Below are 7,373 nucleotides of genomic sequence, written 5' to 3' on the forward strand. Positions count from 1 at the left end.
AGTTATTTATTTGTTCCCATAATATAAGAACTAGAGGACACCAAATGAAATTAATGGGTAGTAGGTTTAAAACTAATAAAAGAAAGTTCTTCACACAGCACACAGTCAACTCCTTCCCAGAGGGGGCTGTGAAGGCTAGGACTGTAACAGAGTTTTAAAAAGAGCTAGATACATTTGTCATGGCTCCTTCCCCACTCTGGCATGATAAATGCAGAAGTGGGGGCCAGCAAGTGTACCCCAAAGCCTTATCTACCACTCTTTGGTATAAAACTTCCCCCAAGATCTTAAAAACCCTAGATCTTGGGAATAAAACTTCCGCTGCCACCACCCAAATGTTGCTAAAGAAACCAGGGGAAAGATCATTTGGGAAATCTTCCCCCTAAAACAAAAATCAGGGCACACCATTAACCACTGCCAGGTTAATAAAAGAAAAGAAAGAACTTTTATTATTACAACAATATTCTGGTTGCAAGTATAATGACTAGAGAGGAAGGTAACAAAATATACTCATGGAGAAACTCCATGGGCCTAAACTTAGTTACAAAGAAAAGCCAAAACATCTTTTAGGCAGTGCCAGTTCTCAGATCCCATACCCAATCCATAACACAATAAAACCTAACGAAACTACCTAAACTTTACCCTACTTACAGAAAATGAAGAATGGTGTCAGAGAGAGAGAGACATGCTTGTCCCTCTCTGTAGCTGCAGAGAACTCTTTCAGAGAGACAAAAGGAGAAAGGGAAAAAAACCCAAATTCCTTTGTCAGTTTGAAAAGTCCCACCTACATTCTTATTGGTCTCTCCACCTGGCTAGGTGTAGTTAACCCCTTAATCCCCAGGCTGCTGGCTAACCCTCATAATCATGACAACATTCATGGAGGTTAAGTCCATAAAAGGCTATTAGCCAGGGCATAAGGAATGGTGCCCGTGGCCTGTGTTTGTCAAAGGCTGGAGAAGGATGGCAGAAGACAAATTGCTTGATCATTGTCTTCGGTCCACCCCCTCTGGGGCACCTGGCACTGGCCACTGTCAGCAGACAGGCTACTGAGCTAGATGGACCTTTGGTCTGACCCAGTATGGCCGTTCTTATGAAGCCCTGGAATAGCCTGACTTGACTGGGCCTTGAACGGGTGCTGAAGTGGTGCATGCACTTGATGCTCGCCTCTGCAGTGAGGGGAATTTCACCAGTAGGGATACATCTTATAGACAACTTCAGTGGGAGATTTGCCTGAGTAGGGACCATGTCCGGCAGCCCCTGAAGTACAGAGAAATGTTTACACTGATACAACAGAGTTGGCTTGAGTCTGCATCAGTTGTCAAAGCAACACATGGCCTCGGGTACCTACAGAATGGGAGAGAGATTTCTTCCGTGGCCGTAGAAACCAGGAACAGAAACTTGCTAATGTGTAGGGAAATTGCCTTGACAGGAATAGCTTTTGTGGGGCACATGGTTTTGTGGGGCACGTGGTTTAAATGAATGCCTAGGTTTGCAGGATCTCGCTTTGCTACAGGCCCAGGGCAAAGTAGAAATGAATGACTTAAAAATTCATGTCGTGCGTAAGACATGAGACCGCGGCATTGTGTGGGGAGCTAGTGAAGCTGCTGTAATTCTGATTCAAGGGTTCTGCTTTGTAATTAGTATTTATTGACTATCCGTAGAAAAGTATTGAGTATTTCAGCACTTAACTCAGAAAAATAAGGTTGGTACAGTGGATTTGAGGTAGTGATGCCTAATGGAAAGGGCACTAGGTTGGGAGTCAGGAGACTTAAGGTCTATTACTGGTTCTGCCACTGATTTGGTGTGTGAAGTGGGGGAAACTGAGGCCCACAGAAACCAGGTCACCTTTGTATCCCACTGGCTGTCTTTTAAGAAGAAAATGATGAGACAAGGACTGGTCCAAACACAAAGCTGCACCAATTTAATCTAAACCAAAGTAATTTTTAAAACGGATTTAAACCCCCATGCAAATGTCTCTGGCTATGTCTAGACTGCACGCGGAACTTTCGAAAAAGCAAGCTGCTTTTTCAAAAGAAAGCACCCAGTGAGTCTGGGTGCTCTCTTTCTAAAAAGCCTGTTTGCTTTCAAGAACGCCTTATTTCGAAAGAGCACTTTCGAAAGAAGGCGTTCTTCCTTGTGGAATTAGGTTTACCACCGTCGAAAGAAAAGCCGCATTCTTTCGATTTAATTTCGAGAACGCGGCTGCAGTCTAGACGCAGGTGAAGTTTTTTCGAAAAAAGGCTACTTTTTTCGAAAAACCCCTGAGTCTGGACACAGCCTCTGTGAACACTTGTTCAATCTGCTTGAAACTGGTTGGTTGTGTAGCTTCTCTAACAGAAGCCAAACTAGTACAGGCTTGTCTTGACATAGAGCTGGCTGAAACTTGGAAATGCTCTTCACAGGGAAATTAACATCTTGAAATGTTCTTGTGTCCTGATTGGGCCACCAAGTGGAAATTTCCATTGGAATGAAGCTTCTGAAAAACTTCATTTTGGAAATATTAAAATAACCTTACTGAAGTGCTTTGTGACAGTGTAAATCAAATGCTTTGACCAGGTCTGAAATGAAGCACTTTGATATATTTCTATGAGATTTTTGGTTTTTTTGCCATACTGGGGTTTTTTTTCCTGGTGGGAAATCTGTTACATTAGATTGCATCATACCCTGCCTCTTCACACTCCTGGAAGGCTGTTCCTGATCCATGATCAAAATCACTCAGGGGTCTGTGATCTGGATTCTACTGTTTGGGGAGGGGGGGGGGGAGCTTGAGAAATGAAGGAAGAGAGGGTTCTGGTGTTTTCTGTGCTTTGGAGGCAAAGGCCTGGAGCCTGAGCACCTCTGTCAAGAGAGGGGTGTTGTCTGTGAGACAGGAATCCTGAATTCTAAGCCCAGCTCTGACACCAACTCCCTCTCTGCCTTTGGCAAGTCACTTAACCCCTGTGCCTGAGGGGAGAACCCAACTGACTTGCTTGTCTCACAAGGGTGCTATGAGGATTCGTTAATGTTTGCCAGGGGCTAGGAAGAGGGGAAACAATGGATTGTATGAATACTGTGCTATGGGTACTTGCGCAAATTTAGAACTTTCCACAGGATGAAGGAACTGTGAATACACTGAATTAATGTATTGTAAAGATGACATATTGTACTGGAAAGATTTGTTGAATTAATAATTTATAACAGCTTTATGCCTAAGGCATTGTGTGCATGCATCAGCCGTCTCTGTGCTGGGAGAGAGATGCAGTATTATGATGTTGTTTCGGGCCTTCTCTAAAGCCTATTGGTTTCTATGGGAAGATTCCAGTGGATTTTGGATTCAGCCTTTTGAGTCTAATCATGTAGTTCTGACCCAAGAAAAACTCCCACTAAGTGCATGGGGAATCCTGTGTGAGGATGGACTGAAGCCATAGGGCATTAGAATGTAACTGACCTCAGGGGAGATGTGTCTGTGATTAATCTTTTCCAATGATAGTAGTCTATCTCTAATAGAGAAAATAAAATCACTCCTCCTTTTCCCAAGTAATTTCCCCTCTTAAAGACCTAAAATAGAGTTCTGGCTGGGAGATTTCTCCAATTCTTTTTCTCCAAGAGCTCACAAAAAACTATATGACTGGACAACAAAATGGCAGATGAAGGTTAATGTTGATAAATGCAAAGTAATGCATGTTGGAAAACATTATGTCAGCTATATGTATAAAATGATGGGGATTAAATTAGCTAGTAAAAGAGATATTGGTGTCTTTGTGGATAGTACTCTGAAAACATCCACTCAATATGCAGCAGCAGTCAAAAAAGAAAACAGGAGTCATTAAAAAGGGATAGCGAATATCTTATTGCCTCTCTCTCTCTAATCTAATCTAATCTAATCTAATCTAATCTAATCTAATCTAATCTAATCTATCTATCTATCTATGGTATGCCCACATTTTAAATACTGCATGCAGATGTGGTCACCTCATCTCAAAAAAGATTTCTTTGGCATTGGAACAAGTTCAGAAAAGGTCAATAAAAATGATAAGTGATTTGGAACGGCTGCCATATGAGGGTACATCTGCACTAAAACTCTATTTTGGGATACCAGAGTAACCCAAAATAGCTATCCTGTGTTTTAACAGCAAGCCCATTATTTTGGACTTGCTACTCCAATGTCCCTGTAAACCTCATTCTGCGAGGAGTAAGGGACAAGGAGTAAGGGACTAGCAGTTTATTTAAAAACAAAGTAAGCTATTTTGAAATAGTATTGAAATAAGATATGCAATTTGCATAGCTCAAGTTGCGTATCTTATTTTGAGCTATGTTGCAGTGTGCACTCCAAAAAGATGAATAAAACCGGGACTTTTCAACTTAGAAAAGAGGAGACTAACGGGGAATATGATCGAGGTCTCCAGTGTGGAGAAAGTGAGTAAGGAAAAATTATTTATTTGTTCCCTTAACACAAGAACTTAGGGGTCACCAAATGAAATTAATAGGTAGCAGATTTAAAACAAACAGAAGGAACTATTTCTTCACACTATACACAATCAACCTGTGGAATTCCTTGTGAGAAGATGTTGTTAAAACCAAGACTTTAACAGGGTTCAAAAAAGAACTAGATAAATTCATGGAGGCTATTAACCAGGATGGGCAGGAATGGTGTCCCTAGTTTCTGTTAGTCAGAGACGGGGAAAGGGTGATGGGAAGAATCATTTGATGATTGCCTGTTCTGTTCATTCCCTCTGGGTCACCTGGCATTGGCCACTGTCGGAAGACAGGATATTGGGCTAAATGGACCGTTGGTCTGACCCATCATGGCTGTTCTTAAGTTCTTATGGAGTAGAATTAATTACTTGAAACTATTTTATTCTTGCTCAGAAGCAACTTTTGTGTGTTCCCTGGCTGCTTTAACCCACCAAGGAAGTCATAAATGTGAACTTTGATGTGAGAATTTGACTTTCCCTGTAAAAATTGGATCTTGGGACCAAGTCACCTTTTTGCAGGTCTGAATCTGAACTTCCCCCTGACATTTGGTACCAAGTTGACCCCGTCTCTGGGGAGACCCCTTGCAACAAAAGCTTGAGTGGCGTGCTGAAATAGCCTCACAGAGGCGTTCAGTGCTTCTCATGTACGCTTGTGCTGAGTCATCTATCCATCCTACTGCAGCTCTGAACACTCTCTTCGTTCTTGTACAGACAGTTACGCCTGGAGGTGACGGCCGGTTATTGGGACTCACTTGTGCCTGACTCTGATACTCAGGCTATGTCTACACTCACGGCTTCTTGCGCAAGAATCTGCAGAGCGTCCACACTGCCCGCCTGCTCTTGCGCAAATAAATTTACAGTACGGCGTGGTAAGAGGAGGCTCCTTGCGCAAGAGCTATGCTCTTTTTTGACAGATGCAAGCCCTCTTGCGCAAAAGCTCTTGTGCAAGAGGGCAGTGTGGACACTCAGCAGGGATTTCTTGCGCAAGAAAGCCCTATGGCTAAAATGGCCATCAGAGCTTTCTTGCGAGAGAGCGTCCACACTGCCATGAGCACTCTTGCGCAAAAGCACAGCTCGCACATGGCAGTGTGGACATTTTCGTGCGCAAGAGTTCTTGCACAAGAAGCTGCGAGTGTAGACATGGCCTCAGTGTACAGATCCCTGAAGGAGGCTGTGCCTTAACCTACTCATCCATATAACGGGAACGGCAACCCTCTCCGAGCAAGGCAACAGGCCGCATTCGTGTCTGAAACACCTAGGCCTCTTGGATCTTGTTCTCCACCCTGCCCCAACTCAACATTGGCTCTGGGACACGGCGTCCTTCAAACCCCTACAGCTGGGTTCTTCCTGTGGCAACAAGTTCATACTCCTCTTTTAAGACCATGAGACAGAAGGAAAGCCCTGAGTCAGTTTAAAGGGTTAATTATCCAACAGCCCTTTTTTGGCTGTGGGTCTCTGAAGAATCCAGTCAGAATCGGAATGCCAATCCCCAAATCTCGTGTGTATAAACGCAACTGAGGAACTGGTTTCCCTGCCTCACCAAAGCTTTTCCCTCTTCTCAGGGAATGTTTTCTATCCTGCCGGATTTGTCTGCCTTCTCTCCTCTGGTGTTACACTTTGTGGAGTAGCTGTGGTGAATTTCCCTGCCCTCCACCCTCAATGGCCATGCAGATACAGAGACCATTCCTACTCCCGGTACAATATGGTCTCCCGAAACTTCCTACAACATGTCTGTCCCGTGCATATCTACCTTTGATATGGCACGAGGAAGTGGTTGGTGTCCCTCTGCAGGGCATTGCTCCCGTTTCTTTAAGCACAATTCCCCACCTCTGCTTACGCACATCCACATGCTGTTCATTAACTTTGTCTCCACCGGTCCATCCCTAAGCTACGGGACTTTGGCTCTGAACTGTTCCAGCACCATGATCCCTGGGTCTGCCTCCCAAACCCAACCTCTCGCCCCACATCTAGGAACTGGACCAGAACCACCTGTCTTGGACCCTTCGCTGCAGAATCACATTTTTTCCCTCTCTGGCTTTAACTTCTCTGAGAGCGTCTAGATAAGTGGGTGTAAATAAGACTGCAGACCTGGTTCTCCTGCCTCGCCAAAGCATTTCCCACCCCACCACATCGTGTTCAGCTGCATCAGGCCGTTCTCGTTAGACCATCTCTTAGTCTACTATTTATTTGAGAGAATTTGGTCTGTCTGTCCGTCCATCTGTTCAAGAACACCTCCTAAGCAGTAAGAATTTGGGCCACCAATTTCAGTATAACCGCTTCCTAGTACCATACCTTACAACAAGGTAAGGGTTTGGCTGTGTAGGGTGGGGGAATGAAGGTCCACTCCCCCCACCCTGATGAGTATGGGGACACATACAACCATACAGAAAAGAGACAGAATCACCGGGCAGGTGAAAGGGGCTGGCTGGGGGTGCCCTCCATCTGGGACTGCCCCAGCCCTGAGCCTCTCCACCCCCAGGTGCCCTTTGGGGGAGGGGCTGCAGCTCCCCCTCCCATTTGTACAGGGACATTGTTGGCTGTTCCCCTTCATCTGGGAGCAAGGGGAAAGTGCACAGTTTGCTCCATTCCTCACTCTGAGGAGCGCAAGGGGCAGACAAACCTAAACCTACACAACTGGGGGACAGGAACCCCTCCCTCGGTTGTGCCTTCTGGAGCTACAGCGGCCATGGAGAGGCACTTCTCACCTGGCTCCAAGCTGCTGCAGTGAGAGAGAGCTGGGGCAGTCCTCTGTCCTGGGGGCAGCCTGCACACTGAACCCCTCATGCCCACCCCACCCCAGAGCAATGATTTAAAGGAAGAAAAACAAACTGAGTTCAAGGCCTGAGCAACACCAGGCAAATCTTCTAGTTCAATATAAAGTCTTAGTCATATGATCTGGCCCATTAGCCACCCGAACACTCT

Source organism: Pelodiscus sinensis, chromosome 20, assembly GCF_052426305.1.
Source record: "Pelodiscus sinensis isolate ZL-2025 chromosome 20, ASM5242630v1, whole genome shotgun sequence".
NCBI lineage: Eukaryota > Metazoa > Chordata > Testudines > Trionychidae > Pelodiscus > Pelodiscus sinensis.